The following is a 21,106-nucleotide window of genomic DNA, read 5'->3' on the forward strand; positions in this document are numbered from 1 at the left end:
AAGAGCTGAAGGGTAAAGGAGTTCAGTAAGGCTGGACGTTCTTCAGGAAGGAGATCTTCAAGGCTGAGGAGCAGGTTGTTCCCATGTGCTCAAAGATGAGCTGGTAGGGAAACACTGGCACAGGCTGCCCAGGGAAGAACTGGAGTCACCAGCCCTGAAGATATTTGAAAGTCCAGTAGATGCGGTGCTTAGGAACAGGGTTTCATGGTAGCTTTGGCAGTGCCGGGTTAATGACTGGACACAGGGATCTTAAAGGTACTTCCAACCTAAGCAATTCTAGAATTCTATTATTCTACAATATGATTTAATGTTGATATTCAGTACCCTGGCTTGAACTAATAAATGGCTTTCCTGTAAAATGCTGCTTTACAGAATGGTCAAAGAGAGAGCCAAACTGAGCTTCTGCAAAATGGAAATGATCCTTGTCCCAAAATTTACATTTTCAGATGAAAACAAGGGATCAGGTTCTCTCACTCTCTCAGGCTGAGCAGATTCTTACTCTGCAAGTAATTGTGCTGAAACCAATGGCAGTGCAATGGAGTTGAAAGATCTCTTGGCCTGGTGTAGAGGCCACTAGCTTTGATTCCAAACATCCATCCACCTTGTTTCCTTCTGTATTCAAAAGCTTTAAATGCCCTACAGGCATTGCAGTATATTGGGACTGAGATGCCATGGTTGAGCTCTGCTGCCTGCTTGGCTCTCCCAGCATACATAAAGAAATTCAGGGTCAGAAAGGATGGAGCAAATTTGTCCAAAAAGCTTGATTGCGTTTTTTGGTTTTGTTTATTTTCTATGCTTTTCCTCCTCTCTCCAGCCAAATTCCCAGTCACACTGGTAGCGTGAGCATACTTCACTGGATACCCTGACTTAAAAGAAGTAGCTTTTCCACTAGCAGATGAAAAGGGTGGATCCCATGGGCATAGTCCTGCTGCTTCTTTTTCTGAACAGTCAGCTGATTAGGGGAAGTACCTGCCCTGTGCCCCCTCTGTGCTGATATGTGTGTTTCTTTCATTTCCCATTACATTGACACAATTCTGCAGGTGGTGCTTTTCCCCCACGGCATTAACATGGGTCTGCATAAGGAAACAGGAGGAAAAAGAGGAGCTCCTGAAGACCTCCTTGGCTTATCCTGTAGCTCTTACTGAAACAGGCTGGAAAATCTGAGAGAAAATTTTTGTTCTGGCAAAATGCCAGACTGATTAAATCAAAATGAGCCTCCCAGCATAAATGTGAGGAGTTCCTCAGGTTTCCAGTGAGGTCAGTGGGCTGGTGATGGGGAGAGCCCTGGCTCAGCCCCATTAGAGCCACAGCTCCATGAGATAACTGGGTGTTGGTCACCACTATCTTTATCTGGTTATGTCACTGCAGGAATTCAGCAAGCTGATGTAATTCACACTGGACCAAGCTCATGGCTTGGATGATGAAGCTGTAAGACCATTCTCTGCTCCTCAAGAGCTTGTGATGGGGCTTGGGAACCCTGCAGCTCCAAAATCTATGCTTTTGCAAATACCTGAATCACCCCAAACAACACCCAACCACAAACTGGGTCACAAGGGAAAGGTCCACCAAAAATGCATTCAAAACACTTCCAGGGGGTAAGGAGAAGCTCAAATGCAGTAATTTTGGTTTGCCTATATCAATTTAATTTACCCTGTCCATAAAATCTCCATCCCATTTAGCTGTCTGGTCCTGTTCTCCCTTCTCCTCCCAGGCTGTCACCTGGTTTTTAAGTGGCTTGGGGATCCTTGCCTGCCTAAAGGGGATAAAACTTGGAAGAGTCCAATTATTAATCTCTAGAAATCTCTACTGAGTATACGATTTCTCTTTCAATTTTCTTTCTTAGAAATAGATGGATAGTTTTATTCCCTTGTTTCTTGTTTCTCACCTTGAGGCAGAAAAATTTAACAGGAATTTTCAGCTTGAATGATAAAAGTTTTGTGAGTCTATACTGAATGGCAAATAAGACCTTTTCCTGAGAAGTTCTGAGCAACCTTGGCATGAGATGGGACTCAGACAGTGCAGGGTGGAGTCGCAGAATGTTCAGAAGAGCATTCCAGTGGTTGTGCCAGACCCCCAGAGCACTGCATTGAGTGGGAAAATGTATAAGATCTGCCCAGAGGTCTCAGGGAAGCAAGATTAATTCCTGGTTTCATTATTTTTTTTGATGTGATTGTCATAGAATCTCTTAACTTGCCTTTTATTGCCATAAAACTCCACCTTCTCATCCAAATCTTGATGTCATCTTCTCTCATCCCTCCCCAGAGCCCCATTTCATCTGCTCCTATCACACTGACTCTCCTCTGGTCTGTGGGGATGCCAGAAGAGCAGAGCAAAGATATCACAGAACAGAATATTTTTGTCCTCTGATCTGTGCTACCTCCTTTACTGCAAGACTTCAGAAGCAGATCCAGCTCTCAACGTCCATGCAAGTGTCCAACACACTGGGTGGATCTATAGAGAGCTCATTTTAGTGACCTGGCAGGTGCTTTGTCACTACTGTTTATTAAAATTTATAGTACTCGGGATAAGTCTTTCATCCCCAAGAAAACAAGCAAATCTGCCCTGTTTCCACAGAGGAGGCAGGGAACTAGGGTGGTGATGAGTTGGCATTTAGCACCAGCTCCAGGAAAGTGTGGAGCAGGGTCCCAGCAGCCTCCCGTGCCAGGCTCCTGGCATCCCCCAGCTCATGAGCCCGAGCTGAATGGAGGTGCTTCTGCTCCAAGAAGACTTGACAGGGCACCATCAATGCAAATCTGCAGTTTTTCCCCCTGGATCCCAAGATCTCTTCCCTGATTAGAAGAAGTTGTCTGGCAATGCAAGGAAACAGTCTGTGCCTGTTCTCTTTCACAGTTACAGACAAAGAGACAGGCGTGCTATGCTGACTTAGGAAAATGGTCTGTCAAGTTCTTATAAACAATAATAAGAAGTAAAATAATGTTTCATTTTCTCCAAATTAGGAGGGGATTTGTTTTGCACTCAGAAAAATCTGCTGGTCCTCTGAAATGGATCAGTAGTGACATCCAGTGGCCACAAACTGAGACAGCCACAGTAATTTTGGGATGTAACAGCTTCGGCTATATTTACCACTAATTAAATGTGTCCTAAAATGTTGTGGATGCAAAAAGGAAGTATGTAGATTTATAAGTGAATGGAGAATACATATATATATATATATGTGTGTGTGTGTGTGTGCAAATATATATATATATATATGTGTGTGTGTGTGTGTGTGTGTGTGTGTGTGTATATATATATATGCAGATCATTATTCTAATTATACCCAGATCATTTTTTTGAGATCTAGTTCAAAATCTTGTAGAAGGAACTACTCTTCTGCTCCGACCCACACAGTGTTCCCTCCATAGATGGCCTTCAGAATAACCTAAATTCACTCAATAAGGTATTTTGGAGTTAAAATATGGATGAACTTGGGGTGTCTGTGCAGGTTGACAGCTTATTTAATCAGCTTTTTCCAAGGGCTTTTTGGCTCTCAGAGGGTTTCTATTCATCTCCTTGGCTTCTTAGGCATTTTCTGGCAATGCTGTCTAAACAAAGGGGCTTTCTGCACTTGGCAGAGTCATAGAGATGTCGTGGTTTCTGTATGATGAGTGAAGGATCTGCTGTCAATGCTTTTCTAAAAGGAAATATGTATGAAACACAGTGCACACACCCATTAAAACTTCCACAGTCCTATTTCCCAAGATTTACATGGCCACTAGATCCAGGTAGTCCAAGTCCAATTTGGCAATCCTACATCATGAGTGACTTTTTCTGCATCATGATTGCTTTTTCCCCTTATGTTATCGTGTTCCAACCTGCAATGTGTTAAATACAGCAAAGGGAATGCTTCAAGCATCCAAATGGCTCCCTGACCTTGAACAAAGAGACACAGGGACTGTCTTGGATTGCAGCCACTCTGCTTCACTTCTTGCTGAGCCAGGGTTGCAGAGTGACTCCTCATGGGGGATATGAACCAGGCCACCAAGGAGTGCATCAGCCAGTATGGATGAGTTGGGGAACTTGAGAAGACCTCGATTCTGTTTCTTGGTGTGTTAGTAAAATTCTGACCAGCCCAGTGTGAGCCAGACACAGACTATTTTTTTACTAACTGTGCACTAGGAAATGCTCAGCTCTCCCTCAGAGACAATAGGCTTTTCTTTAGTGAAGTGCTGATGCTGTGACTCCATAAAGGAAATCCTCAGTAAAACATTGTTTCTTACTTGACCAGACTTGCAATTTAAGACATTAAATTTACACCTTCTCTGGCAGCCCTGTGCCTCTTGCTCAGTTCTAATCTGAAGTGGCTGCTGTGGTTCAGTTCAGGGTTGGGGGAGATAATCAAGTTACTGTTGGCTGAAGAGTTACTGTGTGTTCCTCGAGGCTGGGGGTTCCACCACATGCATTCTTCTAGGCTCTCACAAACACGCAGCAAAAATGCATTATCTTAAATCTTCTTTTGCTGACATTTAAATGAACACATTTTTCTTCAAATATGAGACAGGCCAAGAACATCTGGCTCCACTGATGCTCAGTAAGTAACTCATTACACTGCAGGAGCTCACTCATTTTTGAGCCCTGGGCTTTGGTAATGCTCTTGCCTGGTTTATGGCTCTGGTGTACTTGATTTGTGCTTGAGCCAGGGTTTTATATTTAGACACTTGAGCAACAAGTTTTGCACAGAGATCCAAACCTTTAACTCACAGCTGTGGAAAGAGCTGGAGTAAAACTCTGCCCACTATTCATTGCTTACATTTAGAATACAGATGCTTTAAGGAATGACAATTGAGTCTAAAAACATATGTACTGAAACTAAAAAGCAGAGGCACATAAGCCAGCCTTTCAGATCCTGCTGATGCTTCATCTGAGATAGCAGCCTGATAAAACATCCTGTATTCTGTTCAGAGTGGTTGTTTAAGGACATCATGATGATGGCTGACACTTCTGTCATGTCACTTTTTGTTTCACCCTTGTCAGGATGACTCTCACTTCTGTCCTGCTTCCATTTCTTGTAATGTTTTTCTACCTACTTGGTTATACTTAAAAGATGCTAAGGCTCCAAATAGGACCCAGATGGCAGCAGGCTCCTATTATCCACATACAGCTATTTCTACTCAGCTTGTACTAACAATCATTCATAGTAACTTCAGGTTCTGCTCCTTTAAGAAAATTTTGGGATGACTTTCCAAGTCATATCCAAGGAACTTCCTAATACTTCCACAGTACAATTAGTGCCTGTGCTTAACCTTCTGAACAGAACAAGTCCATCATTATTGAGAATTTTTTTCCTGCTAAGGAAAGAGAAGGGGAAAGTAAGCAGCACCCGAACCCATAGGATATCTGAGCTACTCCCTGAGTAAACCCCTGGCATGGGATGGGAAACATCCTCTAAACCAGGAAAGAACAAATAGAATAGCAGATATCAGAATCACATCTAAGAAAAATACCAGGCTGCATGGCAGGAGTTAAAAATGGAAAGCTTTATGTCATTGGTGCCAGGTGGGTGACAGAGCAGCGTGGTTGTAAAAAAGGAAGAAGTGAGTGACAGTATTGGTCTCCAGCAGAGTCTTTATGAGGCAGTGTAAGTCTAGCAGGAGTTAATAGAATGTAATAGGATTAAACTTGGCTGAATTCAGAGCAAATAGTAAGATTTGCTTTCTCAGAAGTTTGAGATTTGGTGGTTTGGCAGTTCAGTAAGAAATGAAACCTTAAAGGGGGTAGTTGGAGTATATTTAATTACTATTACTATTATTATTATTATTATTATTATTATTATTATTATTATTATTATTACTATTATTATTATTATTTATATTTCCAAAAATCCCTGGCAGGCATAAGGTCCTTAGGCAACCCACTTGCAGAAGAGGAAATATGCATGGAGGGTGGCTGCAGGCTGAAAGGAAGAACAGCTGTGGACTGGTCATGTAGTGCTGCCCTGTGTTGGAGCGTGCTGTGGTTCTGCTGGGGTGCCCTGGTCTCTCTCCAAGAACTGAGATCACCATCACTACCATGGTGAAGGATTCATGACAGCTACCTGCTGCTGGAGATAGTGAGCATAAGGACTTAATCCTTACTATGTGTGGAGAAGGGAGCAGTTCCATTTGCACAGACAGCAACTGCTGGCTGTGTTTCTGGGGGTTTTGTTGTGGTGTTTTTTCTTTTTCTTTTTCATCTTTGTAGCAAGAAATAAAGGTGGAATTCATTGAGCTTCCTGGAAAGTAAGTTTTGTTGGAGGAAAACAGAGTTTTATTTCTTTCCTAACTACTTCCCTCACCCCATCCCACTCCCTCTCCTGCCTCCCCAAAATGAAGAATGTTATAGCATTGTCCAAGTCTATTAACAAGGCCTGTTCTGCTTTTTTTTACCCTACAGTTTTACTTCATCCCTGAGCTGGAATGGTCTCTCACTTTACCCTGTGGAAATGCAAACAATGTTCGAGGATACACCTTGTGGAGCAGATATTGCACTGACCCTAAGGCTGTCCTGGATCCCACAGAAAGGGACCAGCCCAGCTCCCAGTAAACACATAAGAGAAATACAGAGGGAGGTACAAAAATCTTTATTAAGTTATGCTCAAAAATATTGTGCATCTGTCCAGAGAAGTCTCAGTACTGCGACAGCCAGGATTACTTCTGTGGTGGCACCACAAAGAAGTGGATCCCCCAGGGGGGGTGGATTCAATGACTGGATTCAATGCTGGTTTTGAGTGGACCTCCCTCAGGATCTTCTGAATGCACATGATTGTGATGTTTTCTGGCTGTCTTATTTTCTCTCAGCTGTTTACTTTGTACCTCTCTACTAGATTGTGGATTATCTACAGGTTAGGTACCACAACTGCATGGTGAGAAATGTACTCACGGTCTTCAAATTTTGTTAAGAAATGAGGGTTTTGCTCCCTGGTGAAGGTAGAAGTTTTATCATTAGCTAGAGATGAAAAAAAAGCCTTCAATGCTGCCTATTTTTATTTGTAACTTCAGGCCTCCTTGTGCTGATTCTACCTCAATGGGGGCTCAGTCTGAGTGCAAAAAAGGGAAGAAACTGAAAATCTTCTTCATTGTAATGATTGCTAGCTTATGTCTACACAACTGCAAAGCTCTTTTCTTAACATCAATAAGTAAAACTGACAAGATGTAATGGCATATTATTGCCTGCAAAGGAAGGCACTGCACTTAGGTTTTCCAGTACTCCTCTGCTGCTGGATTTAGCATCACATTACAGGAAGCCTGACTAGACAAACCCTGGCAAGATCTAATGATCTCATACTCTTTGCTGTTCTGTTTTACACACTGATGTGCAGATGTTGATCTGTCCTAGAGAAAGCTCAGGCTGGCTCTGCATCTTTTGCTATTCAAAAAGAACAAAGTTTCAGAGCCCCATGTCCCAGAAGACCTATGAGGATGAAGCTTTGGACCATATTTTGTCTCTTCAAGCCAAGAGTATCTTCAGGAGGAACTGGTCAAAGGATAATCTATTTTTATTGTGCTGGTTAGGCTTTTAATGCCACAGGAAATCTGAGTGGTGCAGCTATGAGTCTCTGTGTGGTTAACTCTTAAAACATTTAATTACTGTCTTGAAATATTATATTTCACATTTAGTGAAAAAAAAAAACCAAACAAATTAACAATCAAACAAAAAAAATTAAAAAAGAAAACCACAAACCTCTAATATCTGTAATATAAGACAGAGGATCCCCTTTCTTTCCTACATGAAAATCTACTTAATTTTATTATGACCATTCTGTGTTTGTTTTTCCTTCCACTCAGCTATGTTAGTCTACAGCATCTATTTAGCAATAGCCTGTTTGGGTCTACATGACCAGCAAAATTTTGCAGGTTACTCCTTGGCATTTTAATTGCCTTTCCAAATAACTTGTTTTTCAAGTTCTCCACCTGCTACTTCATCATAGCACACAGGAACAATGCACTACTTGCCAGACCCACGCAGGACCTTGTTTCCTTGGATGAGCTGGATCAGGACACAGATGTAGCTAAAGCAGAGTGAAAAAAGCAAATGCAGAAAAGGCACTGAATGTTTTCTTCCCAGATGAAAATAAGGAAAAAGAAATGTACGTGATTTATTGAGCATGAAATATTCAGATTAAGAGGATCAGATATTGCAAATTCTCATCATCCATCATGAATTCTGGACTAGAGAAGCACTGGGTACATCAGGGGAACTGCTCAAACTCTGAGCAGTTGGCTCTTGTGCAAGCAATGTCCTATGGAAAAGAGGTGTGTTTGCGTGAAGACAAGAACTCCTCAGAAAAGCTGTGAAACCAGAACTCTTACAGCCACCAAGAGTCATTCTTACAGTGTTTACCCAAACCCAGTGTTTCTAAATGCTTTGCTGTTTGAAAAGGGTACTTGGTATTGTTGGTAAAGGAGAAGATGAGGAAGTGTCAAAGATGAGTCACCAAACCACAGAGAGAGAAAATGTAATGAGAGCAACCACAGCACCCTCCATGCCCCTGTGTTCCTTCCATAGCACCTCATGCAGTTTCCTGCAGCCCTGGCCTCCAGCAGGAGCTGAATGAGCTCAGTAGTGTGGATAGTGGTTAGGGATATTTATTCCAGCCACCCCAGATGTGTCTATATGTCCCACTTATCTAACCAGCCTGTAATTTTAGTAAGCACATTCATCCTGATCTTACACATGTGACTTCAGGGCTTGAAGAAGAATCCATCTCATAGGATTCAGGTGACTAAATACTTTCTGAAAATACAAAGCAACTTGGCTAATGTCTGTGGTGAGAATTCAGGCAGGAAACCTGGCATTGCTGCCTCACAGACCTGTTCTCTCCAGGTCTGCTCTCCAAATCATTAAAACACCCTCCTTAAATGTTGGGATGGGGCAGATTCAAAGAAAAACTACCCTGAAAGCTGGGAATATTGAGCCTAGGCAGAGAATAACACAGAAACAAACTATTGAGCCAGAATTATGAGCAAGGAGCGAAGACAGGACTGTGCTGATGAATTCTGACTAAAACTTATTTCTGTAGGTGTCAACCCCCCCTCTCCCTCCCAAAACAACAACGAAATGAAATACAAAATGTAAATCAACTACAGATTGTTACTGCTAACTCTACTGAATGTAAGAAGTGGGGAAAGCAAAAGGGGAAAATCAATGGTGTGAGAAGGACAGCAATAACTTGCTTTTAAATCTTTATTGCATCTGTACCACCTAAACTTGAACGTGCGCTTGCTCTTAGTGGCACCTATTTTGTGTCAAATGAAAAACTTCCCCCCAGTAAATGGACATGAAGAGAAGGCATGAAAAGGAAAGCTACTGTGGGAGGAGTCATGCTGATGAGAGTAACTTAGGAATCAAATGAGAACTTGGCCTCGCGGAAAAGCAGTATTTTCAATTTTCTGGGAGGGTTTCACAAATAACTTGGCATGCACTTTGAAAATGTCCTTGATGGTGCCCTTCTGACAACGAGAAAGCAGGGGAGCTCACATTACAGTACCAGATATGCTGAGCAACTGGTGTGGAGGAAGTACTGATGCCCACAAATCTCCTGAGTCAAATCAAACACAGGCAATTATCTCAGCTGCGAACCATGGTGGTGTAACAGGCTTCAGCCAGCAGCCTGTCCAGCTGCTCCTTGGCACAGTCCCTGAACAGACCTTGCAGTTAGTCCTAAATCTTCAGCTGCTTCCCAGCCAGGAGCTGTACTAATTGCATTAAGAGTTCACAGAGCTGCTGATGGCTGCCCTTTTCCTAGAGGTAAGGGTAGCTCAGCCAAATTGCCATCGACAGGCTCTCTCACAGGCTTTCCCAGCAAAACAGCATGAGTGGAAGGGGGATATAGTCCTGAAGAAGGAGAACGTCCCTGACAATTGCTGTTAGGAACAGAGCTGAACTAGCTGAAGAAATTTGTGTTCCCATCCTGATCAAAGAGACAGGAACATCAAAATAAACCAGCTCTGCCCAGCCCAGGCAATTCTGTTGCACAAATGCATATCTGTGAATCCCTGTTAAAGACCTTTGGTGTCCCTTGAAGAGCTTTAGAAGGGGACAATTCAATCCTTTTACCTATCCCCTCCTTTCACCTACTTTTTTCCATACCCTGCTCTTGACAAGGCCTGCCGTTAAATCCCCACTCCTTTTTTTTTCCCTGCCATCCTTCTCAACACACAATTTTTTACATGTTTACCTGTGATTCCTTTCCCCTGCCTTTGCCATCCTTTGTGCCCAAGCTGCTCCAGAGATGGACCAGAACCCTGTGTACATAACAGAGCAGATAATGGATGACTACACTCTCATGCTCCCTGGTTTGTGCTCCCTCCAAAGCAGATCATTTCTGCACGGTACAGAGAGTATTGCCAGACTATGTTTTAAGCATTTAAGCTGATGAAGGAAAGACTAGCATCTCAGAAGTCTCTTATCAAACTTAAGAGGGTTGCTTTTTTACCCAGTATGCAGGTTTATATTTAATTAATGAAATCCAAGGCTTGCAGTACGTCTCTATCACTCCTGTATCACTCCTGCATACAGCAGTTTATAAGTTATTGCTATTATTGGTCCTTCCTGTTTGTCTCTAAAGAAGCTAACAGTGAAAAGGAAGAGCTCTCTGTTCTCTTCAGAAATGAAGCCCCAGGACCACTTAGCACAGGGCTGAGCTCAGCCTTTTTCTACCTGTTTTACCTGTCTGAAATCGACATTCCCCTCTCAAACTTTTTGACTCTGCAGGGTTTAGGAATCAGGGGAAATCAATAGGATTACTCTGAGATAATAAAGAAAAATACTGGATACAAGGTCTGGAAGCCCAGGCCTGCCTTAGCTCAGTCTTTATGCTGGAATCAGCAGGGGGTGAAGCTCTGGGGACACTGGTCCAAAGGAGCAAGAAAATACAAGAAAAACTCACATGCTGCTTTTTTTTCTCAGAAAAATATTATCATTCTTCCTTCTCCTCCTCCAGAAACAGCCATTTCGGCTCCCTGAGACAAACTTAAATATTTTCTGTTGCTCTTCCTCTCTTAATCAAGCTCTGCTCCCACAGCAGCTCCCCCACTGCAGCACCTGCTACAGTTCACACAGCTTTGAGGAGCTTTTCTCCTCCTCTTCCTCCTCCTCCTCCTCCTCCTCCTCCTCCTCCTCCTCCTCCTCCTCCTCCTCCTCCTCCTCTCTTCTTCTTTCTTCTTCTTTCTTCTTCTTCTTCTCCCTCTTCTTCTCCCTCTTCTTCTTCTCCCTCTTCTTCTTCTCCCTCTTCTCCTCCTCCTCCTCCAACTCTGCTTCCTTCAGCCCCACTCCCAGGCATGATGAGCCTCCCAAGTCTCTTGTTTTCTACCATTTTGGTGGATTCTTTGCTGTAACCTGCTCAAATTTTCCTTTTAAAAATTCTTTTTATTCTCACAGCTCTTCTGACTCCTCTCAGAAAGAAAGCTCTGACAGGTTAGTTTTTCAGACCAGCTGCCTGTTGATAAATAATGAGGCAATATTTAGTGTATATTAACTGATTGCAGGGGAAAGCAAGCCTGTGGAGATCTGCAGAAAAACAAGGCAGGGATCATCCCTTCAAGCCTCAGCAAAGGAGTTTTGTTGGATGATGAGCTCACAGCAGCATCTGCAGTGGAAGCAGTTAATAGTTGTATTTTAAAAAAAACCATGAACATAAGACTAAGAGTATTTAAAAATATCTGTTCTCAATGTTGCTACGGAGACCTTTATTGTAGCCACTGCACGTGATGTGCATTGATTCTATTCTTCATAGGTAACATTTCTCTCTCAGACTACTAGAAACTGAGAATACTCCCACTTGTACAGGTGGTGGGAGTACACAGGCTGTGGAACTAAACAGCACTTGAGAGGAGTTTTACTCAATTTCTTAACTTTTAAAAATTGTAGATGTACAGTTTCAGCACTCCATTAACAGTTTCTGGCCTTTGTAGATATCCCTTGTTTAATACATTCTGCCTTTTTTAAAAAGCAGAAGGGCTTAGGATCAGTGTGTAGGATCATTGTAATTGGGGTGATAAATGCAGCAATCCTATTATAAAAATAAGGGTTATCATTAACATGGCTGGCAGTGCATGCATTTGGAGCTCCCTCTAAAATCTGAGTAGTTTCAACACAGGGCATTCAAATAATAGCTACATTACTGCATTAAAGATTTTATTTGTCTTTAAGCTGAGCTGATTGGGTCACAGTACCAATGGCAGAAAACATATTGCTGGTACTCATGTAGTTATATGGCTGCTCTTTTCAAAAGCTTTTTGAGAAAATGTCCCTGATCAAAAGCAGTTAAGTCAAAATCTTGGCAAAAAACCCTACAAGTTTTTATCACCATATTCTAAGCTTTATCCATTCCAATAAAAATAATATTATTTAGAAATATAGCCCTCACAGAAGTTCAGTTTTACTTTTTAGATGACATTTTTCATCTTCCTGGATTTTTTTTATATTTTAATATTGATTTGGATTAAATAGCCTTACACAGATGACAAATTTTAGCAGAAATTATTCAGGAACCCAAGCTTCTTTAAGGCTTATTTCAGAGAAGTTTTAAATTTCATATTGAAAATATTTGCTTCAGTTTTTCCATTTGTTAGATGTAAAGCTCAATAAGTAAATTCAAATAGAAGTGTATAGGCTGCATTTCAGGCAGCTGTGGTTTTAGAGACATGCTTCTTAAATTAGGGGAATAACTGAAAAGTTGTAGGCTGGTAGTAGGAGGAAATGCTAATCTGCTGTGATGCTGAGGACAAGCAGGTTCCTCACTTGTTTTAGCCTGCAAATTGGAATTTCACCTTCTCAATTCAGCATCCTCAGCATCCCTGAGTGCCCAGGAAAAGAGAGTGGAAGTTGAACAGATCCAAAATTGTACAAACATCCATGAGCTTTGCCTTCTGGCCCAATGATGCTACAGGAGTATAGTATCCCCTCCAAAAAAAGGGGAAATTGTTCTTCAGTTAAGAAGGATTTGGAATCTTTGCCTTGTCAGAAGTTTGGAAGTGAACTTGAAGATCCTTGATTTAAATTGCATTTCTGCCAGAGATTTACATCTACTTTTATTGATAATCCAAATTTTAGAACAACCTTCCCAGTCTGCTGGTTTTCCTTACTATTTTTCTTACTGATTTTTGTTACTTCCTCTGTGTAGATGGTTCACTTAGCCCATTCCTCTACAATGTCTTATGCATGAAAAAATGTTCAAAAAAGTGCTCAAAATTATGGCCAGGACTCCATGTCAAGGGAGTCACTGTTACTTCAGAGATAATACCGTTTTCCAACTTGCAAAATGTTTGTGACATTACAAATTGCTTCTGTCCTCTCAAATGTATCACTTCTTGAGTGTGAAACATGAGGCTGTGTTTGTGGGTGAATTTAAATCTGGCCAATGTTTGTCTTGCTCTGAACAGTAGCAGCACAGACAGAGTAGTATGAAACCAGACTATTCAATAAAGTCTAAAGGGAGAATGGCAGGAATTGTAATGTTATGCTTTCTCAGCTGAAATGTGTTACTAATGGTATTTACAGAGATTTCAATAATATAGCTATTTATCTTACACAGTTAAACAAAGTAACTCATGTTATTACAAATATGTAGCCCAAATTGATATGCATACATATTAAAATACAAATATATGTACATATATTAGAATTATAGTTCAGATATGGTTGCAGTGATTGTTATTTGTCATTAAACATAGTCTTGGGGACATCTGAAGAAAAATCTACTTGAGTTTGTGCAGAAATAGGTTGTGAAGGGAATAAAACTATGTATGACTAGATTAGCTTTGAGAGCCCAGGTGCATATTTTCATTCTCTGAATACAGAAGCACCAATACAGGCAGGGGAAGACTGTTGTGAAAACCTGTTAGTAGGAAGAAATGAAAATATGTAAATAAATGTTTCCATTTACCTTCCCTGAGCTTCCCACCGATCCAAAAGGTACTTTTTCCCCCCAGATTTATTTACATCAAAATGCCTAGTCTACATTTGAGTGCTTGGAACAAGTTATATTCATTTTAGTTTAAACTGCTGGGTTGAGGGGAGGAAGAGCTGACCAAACAAAAGGGGAGATGAAAGGATCTCTTTGAGCATTAGTGACTGGTTCAGCTCCACAAACACATTTACAGATGCCGAGATGGACAGCTTTAGGTACAGCCCTGTGAAGGTGCCTGAGAAGTCCAAGGAATGCCAGGGGGACAGGTTACAGTCATGTCTGCCCACTGCACTTACACCAAACGCACCTTCCCCATAAAGTACGTGAGCTGATCAGTAATCTCTCTTGGTTTTTTATTTGTTGTTGTTGTTGTTGTTGTTTTAATGGCTCGAGACCTTCTATGAAATTAGCAGCAAACAGAGATGCTAAGGTGAATAAGAGAAAAGTCCCAGAATCTTCCTCTTTCGAGAAAAATCCAATCTGAGCTAAAATTTCTGAGATACTCCCTCCAGCTTGGAGAACTGGACTGGAGCAGGTTCCCTGAAATCTCCTGTTCCCTTACTTCACTTCTCTTTCCAGCTGAACCAGCACCAGGGTGCATGGGGGGTGTGAGCAGCTACAGGAAGGCAGGACTTGCCACACTATGTCACCGAGCCCAGGGCTGGAGCTGCTGAAATTGGATTACCAAGTATTTGCACGAGTAATCTCTCTTCCAATACCAGGACATGACCTCGGGCTGGGATTGTGGCAGTGCCAGGTGGTTCTTTGCCACTGCCTCCGGCGCAGCCCTTTCACCCCCCATGCTGCAGGAAAGAGAGGCTGATAAAGGGATAAAGGGTCAGACACAGGCTGATGAAGAGGTGAACATACAGCCTGATAAAGGCTCAGACACAGAGGCTGATGAAGGGTCAGATATAGAGGCTGATAAAGGGTTGGACACAGAGGCTGATAAAGGGTCAGATGCAGAGGCTGATGAAGGGTCAGACACAGAGGCTGATAAAGGGTCAGATATAGAGGCTGATGAAAGGTTGGACACAGAGGCTGATAAAGGGTCAGATATAGAGGCTGATGAAAAGTTGGACACAGAGGCTGATAAAGGGTCAGATATAGAGGCTGATGAAAGGTTGGACACAGAGGCTGATAAAGGGTCAGATATAGAGGCTGATAAAGGGTCAGATGCAGAGGCTGATGAAGGGTCAGATATAGAAGCTGATGAAAGGTTGGGCACAGAGGCTGATAAAGGGTCAGATGCAGAGGCTGATGAAGGGTCAGACACAGAGGCTGATAAAGGGTCAGATATAGAGGCTGATAAAGTCTCTCTGCACTGCAGTAGCTGCAGCCTGGCCACGTGTGCTCTGACCTTTCTGCAGGGGTGATCACCTCCAGCAGCAGGGAGGGAAGGAGGGAGGGAAGGAGCTTTCTCTCTGTGGCCTGATTTGGCTGAGCTTATCTGGAGGCTAACAAGACACAGCAGATGCTCCATGACCGGACCTGCGGCTGCTGGACTCGACCAACTACCTGTGGAATGATGCAGGGGATTACACTTTTAATGAAAGGCAAATGAGACACAAAGCCTCACAGGGACCCTCGTCTCAAACCCCACATTCATCCCTGAAGTGTGTATTAACCCTTTAGCCAGTGAATCCCCGTGCAAACCAAAATTGCTTTTTAATGCAGTTTCCTGAAGCCTCTCCATCAGCCAGAGGCTGCTTTGGACTAATCCAGGAAATGAGCCAAGCATTAAAAAAAAATAATATGAGGTTATGGAACGTCAAAAACATATTGACCATAGTGTAATTATACTTGAAATGGATTAGGGGAAGTTTCTAAAACAATCTCCACTCTGAAAAAGATAATTTGGGAGCTTGCAAGAGGGCCTTGGGGAGGGTGCCTGCAATTCTGAGTAAGGATGGTGAATGTGCTTCAGAGCATGTAAGGAAAAGGTACTGGAATGAACACTAAATGACAAATGTGATAATCACTGTCACAAACATACCACTTCCCAAGCCTTAAACAAGCTGGCATTTACATGAATACCACAAGCCAGCAAAGTAAATGCAGGAAAAGAGAAATACATGTGACAAGTCTCACTTGCATCTGCGAATTAAGTAACAGTTTCTGGACTTAAGATGTAACAGCAGACAGGGAATAAAGGAAATCTGCGGTTTGCCTTGCATCCTGGTAATATTAAAACCTGAATTTGTTATATGTACAATTAAAATAGCTATTTTATTTTTTTTTAAATCTTGTAAAAGTTATCTGAGAGCTACAGTTCCTAAGCAGAGTATCTTATTTTATGACATAATAAAAACCAGAGTCTGTGTAAGATAGTAACAGAATCCCTAATTAAGAACCATGATACTTTAAGCTTGAGTATGATGAGCCACTTGAAGTAAGTATCCAAAGCATCTTTACATTCAAAGTGTTAAGCTCTTGATTAAACAAGCAGAACATACTTTAAAAGATAATTGAAGATGAGCTTCAGTGAAAATACTGGGTTCTTATTTGGGCCAAACTAAATCTTGGATGCAAACCCTTACTGGTTTTTTTTGTTTGTTTGTTTTAACATGTTCTGATCCAAAATGTTTGGGCTCTTACCAAACAACACAAATGCTATATTTCTTGCAGGTAAGATTGCAAAGCTGTTCATAAATTACAATATTCCTGTTGTGAGACATTATACCAGATCTGCAAATTTAGATTCAAGAGTTAAAAACCACTTATTTGTCAGAAGTGTCAGTTTGGGGCATCCACATCTTTACTCAGCCAATGCAGTTGTTTTGTTTTTTTTCCTCCTGCTGCACACAATATATTCACAATTCCAAAGTAAATTCTGTAATTTCTCATTATCTCTGAAAACCGAGGGTTGGGTACCTCAGGTAGGATCCACTAAAAAGCAAGACGTAATATGCACTCCCATCTTGAAAAAACAAATCTTCCAGCAAGACATTTCTAGGATAGGAATAAAACCTCCTAAAACTCTCAGTTGCCATCCTTAAAAATAGCTAGAAGTTGGGGGATGCATGTATCATATTTTTTAGTAGGATAAGTGGATGCATTAACGCAATAGAGCAAACGATTTATTCCGGCAGATGAAATGCTGGTGGTTCTCTGTAGCACTAACACAGCCTAAATATGATTGAGTATTTTTTATTTTAAACTGTACTTTTTTTACCCCAGTATTCTGAGTGGGGGAATTTAGGTTATAATAGTGAAATGTGCTTGAGAGATTTGGAAATTAATATGGAGCCCCAAGCAATGGATTCTCCTCTGGACAAAGACTAGGCTCAGAGGAGGCATGAGACAAATTCCTCCAGGTGAATTGAACAAATCTCCCCAGGGACCAGCTAGAAACAGGGTGAGCTCTTTCTACCAGCTCTGGGAGCAGACTCACAGTGCAACCTGCCCCTTCAAAGGCAGAATTTTTAAAAAAGTAAAAAAAAAGTAGGAATTTAGACGGCATCAAAGCAAATCTCACCTGATCTGAAGTTTCAGTGTTTTTAAAGAGGTTTATACCAATAAAATGCAGAATTGTAGGATATTAAGGTAATACTGTGCTTGGCAGAGTTCAGAACTAGAACTGGAAGCAATACTGATCACTGTGTTTCCTATATAGTTTTTTTATAACATATCTTCAGCATTGGAGCAGACCAGCTGCTCTCTGTGCAGCATATCCTGTCTGAATGTGTAGATGCCTGAGGACAGTCAAAATGAAAAGACACCCGCCAGCTGTCTGTCACAGTGTAACTTCCAGCAATCTTTGTGTTTAATAGCCTTCAATGGATTGTTTTTCCTCATGAATTTACTTAATCACTTTCTAAATCCTGTTTCATGCAGCACCATGAGAATGATAATCTAGTTTTGGTCTCTAAGAGATGTAATACAAAAAACAATAGGAGGCCCAGGAAAGAATGAAATCATTTTGCCAACAGATATTACAAAAGAAGGCAACAATTCCAGTCCAGTGATGAGGAAAATTACTAAAACCACTCATTACAAAACATCCTGATTTGAGAAACAATCTATTTAGACTACTTTGCAGCTTTGAAAAAAATAAAACCCACCCCATCTCTAATTGCCTTTCCAAGACTGTGATGTGGATGTTTCTTTCCTTGGTGCCACAACATGAACTTTAAAGTGTGCAGCTCTGCCTGATCCTGCTGCCTGGGGTTACTGGAAATGCTCCTAAAGCCCAGTGATCCTTGGATCAGGCATGAGTGAGATGAATTGAGACAAATGTTCCCAAGGCACCACCACTCTCTGCTTAGAACAGGACAATTGCCTCAAACACATCCCTTCTGTGAATTTATGCTACTTGCTCTTTATTATCAATTATGGAACTCTACATATTTTGCAATCTTTGTGAATCATCATTGTTGAAATCTCCCGCAAAATGTTGAAACTAATTTTGAAGCTCTACACTTAGTGATTTGCTGCTATCATGTACTAAATTGATTTACAAATGAAAAGAGTATTTTCCCTGTTTAAACAGGTAAAATATCCCTTTTAATAAAATATTTCCTAGCATTTTTTAAAAAGATCAGTATAAATATAGGCCTTTTCATTTTGCATGTCTTGAGTCCCATTTAATAATTTCCAGCTATTCAAAGAGTAAACAATTGAGTACATTCTACAGAGTTTTACAAAGCTCTGTGTAACCACGGTGAAACTGGTGAGACTACATAAACCTTTCTATTTCTCTAAACTTCCAGAAAATGCAAGTAAGATCTTCCAAATGGAAACCAAAGTGAAATATGCTTTTAAAGGCCCTTTTTAGATGATATTAACATGAATCTTCTTTTTCTCCTCTACTTGACAAATTTAAGTATTTTTTTAGTTCAATCCTATGTTATATAACATTTTTGCACAATCATTTTGTATTCACGTTAACACATTTGCTATTTCCTTCCATTCTCTCATTCTCATTGAAAATGCTAAAACACGCCCGATTCTTGCTTCATAACGTGTCTTTTAAGATAACACAGCTCCTGTTGAAAATGTTCCCGGGGAAGAAGAAAAGCGATTACCGAGGTGAACACTTCAGAGGCTCTTAAGCTGCCATCAGGTGCACAGAATGTGCCAAATTCCCTATTCTGCTTGTCTAACAGAAGAAAATACTCAATTGAGACATCTGCAAAGTGACTATTTTTTTTTTATCCTCCTGCTGTTCCTCCTGACCCAAAAGCAAGGCTGCTATTGCCTTTTTGAATAGATTAGTCCCTTATCTGAAAAGCCATTTAGTTGCAAATCCCAAACCTTTCCATTATTACCATGTATGCCCATATTAGCCATGGTAAAGGCCCATAACAGAGCAGCTCAAATGTTGGACTAATGACCTCTCTGGTATTTCTATAGATGTGCTCTGTTAAACACCCAGGCATTTCAACTTTCTGTCACAAGACCTATAAAAAATTCATACTCTGAATCTCTAGTTTCAAACCACAGCACTACATCATTGAGAGCTTTTCAATCCTCTCACCCCACACACTTTACAAAGGGGGATGGGGAAGAGAGCTTTTATCTTCTTGGTAATAAAATTTCAAATTTTCTTCTCTTGTTTGCATTTTTAAGCAGTTCTGGAGGTTGGGGGGAAAAACAACCAACAGTGCGAGCATGAGTTTTCTGTTAGTCTATTAAAATATAACATTATCTGAGAACTTCTAGCTAGGTATTTAGCTAAAAATAAAAAAAAAACAGTGTATAAAACAAGCTTAATCATTTAACTTTTGCCTCAATTGCGGTTGCCTTTCAGAAATCATAAAACTTCTATTTCGAGACTGAAAGAAAAGACTACCCCTGACAAAGGGAAGCACCTGGTAAAACAGTGTACAGCTGACACAGTGCATTCTCCAGCAGTATATACAGCTTTGATCTGCCCTTTACATGAGTTTGCTGGATTAAAACGAGGACTTTCTTTTGGATACATGTTTATATTTTCCAGTAAAAATATAGTTATTTTCCATGACAATTCTGTAAGCTGAATTTGAATAGCTCTTCCAAGTTAACCTCGCAAAATGTTCAAAATTACTTTCTGAAGAGTCACGTTTTTCCTGCATGCTATAGCCCTGCCTCATGTCACGTTTCTTCTTTCTATCCTCGCTCACTGATTTTTAAAGCAGTGCTGTAGTGTCCATCCTTCCTGGTGCCCAGTTTGCAGGGCTGTGCCTCCTGCACAGACCACATCTGTCACCTCCCTAGAAGAGTTCTGAGCAGCCTGGGCAGCGAGATTTCTCTTTCTCCTCCTTCTCCTTCTCTTTCTCCTCTTCTCCTAAAAGAAGCCTCTCTCCTTGGTTGTCCTACCCACAGGACAGCAGCGGTCTCATACACCTCAGAGGCTGAAACACCATGCAAAGCTCTCAGCTTTCTTTTCTTTATGTTCCTTTTCTCCACAGGTTTGGTTGGTTTCTGTTTTTTTGTTTGTTTGTTTTTAGTTGTTGTTGTTTATTTGTTTTTCCCCCTCATGTATTCAGTGACGACTTTTAAGCACGACAGCTGAAGGGACGGAAACAGATTTGTATCTTATCACCAATAATAGCAGAGCTGGGTAAAATGTCGTCTAGGCAGGGTTGTTTGTTTTTTGTTTTTTTTTTTTTTTTTTTATAATGTGCTAAAAGCATCTCTCATCAGCAGGAAACGAGGAGGTTTCTAGGAAGTCACACAACTCCCACGAAAACAGACTTTATCTCATCGCCCCTCACCGGAGCAATTTCACAGAAACCATCCCCATCCACCCGCCGATTTTTGAAGATGCTCAAAGTCCTTTCCTAGCCACCGCCTCCTCGGGTGACCAAGCGCCACCGACACCGGTCCCGTTCCCACGGGCGGCGCGTTCCCGGGCCGCCTGCCCCGTCCCGGACTCCCTGCCCGCTCCGCGACACCGCCCGCGGCCCGCCGGCTCGCGGCCGCCTCGGCAGCGCGCCCGGGAGTCGCGACTGCGCCCCGGGAGCAAATCAGGGCAGCGGGGACCGGGGGGCGGTCTCGGGAGCGCGCTCCAGGAGAAAGTCTCGGGGACGGGTACGAGGAGCGCGCTCCGGGGGAGGGTCCGCCGTAGCGCGCCCCGGGACCGGGTCTCGGGAGCGAGTTTGGGGAGCGCGCCCCGGACTCGCCCTCGGGAGCGCGCACCGCCCCTCACGGCCGTGGGTGACCCCTCCGCGCGCCCCGCCCCGCCCACGCCGCTCCCCCTTCTCCGCGCGCACGCGCCCGCCGCGCCGTGACGCC

Source organism: Cinclus cinclus, chromosome 7 (genome assembly GCF_963662255.1).
Source record: "Cinclus cinclus chromosome 7, bCinCin1.1, whole genome shotgun sequence".
Lineage (NCBI taxonomy): Eukaryota > Metazoa > Chordata > Aves > Passeriformes > Cinclidae > Cinclus > Cinclus cinclus.